Raw genomic sequence first — 1700 nt, forward strand, 5'->3', positions numbered from 1 at the left:
GACCAAAAAAAAAAAAAAAAAAGGAATTATCATAGAAACAGAAAATAGAGTACTGCATGTTCTCACTCATGAGGGAATAATAAAGACTGGGCACACAACAGGCAACAGGCACTGCTAAAGGAGGGAGAGAGGGAGGGGGAATAAGGCATGTAAAACCGCCCATCAGGAACCATGCTCACCATGGCAGGGGCGCTGGGGGAGACAGTGGTCTTATCGGAAGCCCAAACCTTGCCCTTACACAATATACCTATGTAACGAGTCTTCACATGTACCCAATTCTAAAACAAACACAAAAAAATTTGAAAAATAGAAAAAAAATTAAAAATTGTCTTTGACAATGAATATTATTAGAGGTTAAAATGAATATCATCACACATTTATTTTCAAAAACGAGATGTCTTAAAACCAGGCTAACAAGAATAACAGTTCAGTAGTCACACACACATGTACACACACAAACACACAGACATTCAGAAATTATTGCTTCATCTAACAGCAGAAGACGATTATCTTTTTTTTTTTTGAGTCAGAGTCTCCCTCTATCACCCAGGTTGGAGTGCAGTGGCATGCTCACAGCTCCTGCAGCCTTGACCTGCTGGGCTCAGGCAATCCTTCTGCCTGTCTTCCAAGCAACTGGAAAGCTAATTTTTAAATTTATTGTAGAGACGAGGTCTCACCAAATTGCCTGGGCTCTTCTGGAACCTCTAGGCTTGGGCATTCCTCTTGCCTCGGCCTTCCAAAGTGCTGGGATTGATTACAGGTTTGAGCCACCGTGCCCGGTCAACAATTTTCAACATTATAGTACTAAGCACCTCCAAGAGACAGTAATCACTTTAAAAAAAAGTTTTACAAAATTGGTTTGACAGTAACTTTCCCCCAATGCATTAAAAAAAAAAAAGTAGAGGCATTCTTTTGTTTTTATTTCTTTTCACTTTTTATTTTATTTGTTGCAGAGGAAATTTTTAAAAATTGCATCAGGGAGCAGTAGCTCACGCCTGTAATCCCAGCACTTTGGGAGGCCGAGGCAAAAGGATTGCTTGAGCCCAGGGGTTCAAGACCAGCCTAGGCAACATGGTGAGACCTCATCTCTACACTAAATAAAAAAATTAGCCGGGCATGGTGGCATGTGCTTCTAGTTCCAGGTACTTGGAAGTCCAAGGTGGAGTCCAGCAGGTTGAGGCTGCGGTAAGCCATGAGCATGACACTGTACCACAACTTGGTCTTCAGAGTGAGACTCCCACTCAATCAATCAACCAATACGTAAACTTAAAAATTGCCTTATTGCTTTAAAACAATTAGAAAGAACTTTTATCACCCTATACATGATAACATAGGTTGGGTGATTTTTTGACAAAGCAGGAATCTGTGGTACTTCCATTTCCTTACACAGAAGCAAATGGACAATTTTGGCATTTTGGACACTCCCTATGGAGGCCGGCAAGTTACAATTCTGCACCCTGGAGAGAAGGACATTAAACCATTTTCACTTTAACGTTCCTTTTTAATCATACACTACACAGAAACTATGAAATGATTCACACTTTGTAGGGGCTCAGATGTGTAAAAAACGTCAGGAAAAGCTGTCTTCTCAAGAACGTCTTTCTATCTTACCCTATCAATTACTAGATTAAAAACTCCTTGCGCCTTGGGAGGCTGAGGTGAGTGGATTGCCTGAGCCCGCAGGTTCGAGACCCTCCTGG

The 1700-nt window shown here is 41.3% G+C and overlaps 1 long non-coding RNA gene across 2 annotated transcripts in view; it reads right to left on the reverse strand.

Annotated features, from left to right (window-relative positions):
• The window catches only part of LOC103274306, a 27921-nt gene that overhangs the window by 17212 nt on the left and 9009 nt on the right, over positions 1–1700 (reverse strand). The window lies entirely within an intron of this gene.

This window comes from Carlito syrichta, unplaced genomic scaffold (assembly GCF_000164805.1).
Source record: "Carlito syrichta isolate Samal-C Ts95f unplaced genomic scaffold, Tarsius_syrichta-2.0.1 Scaffold314713, whole genome shotgun sequence".
Lineage (NCBI taxonomy): Eukaryota > Metazoa > Chordata > Mammalia > Primates > Tarsiidae > Carlito > Carlito syrichta.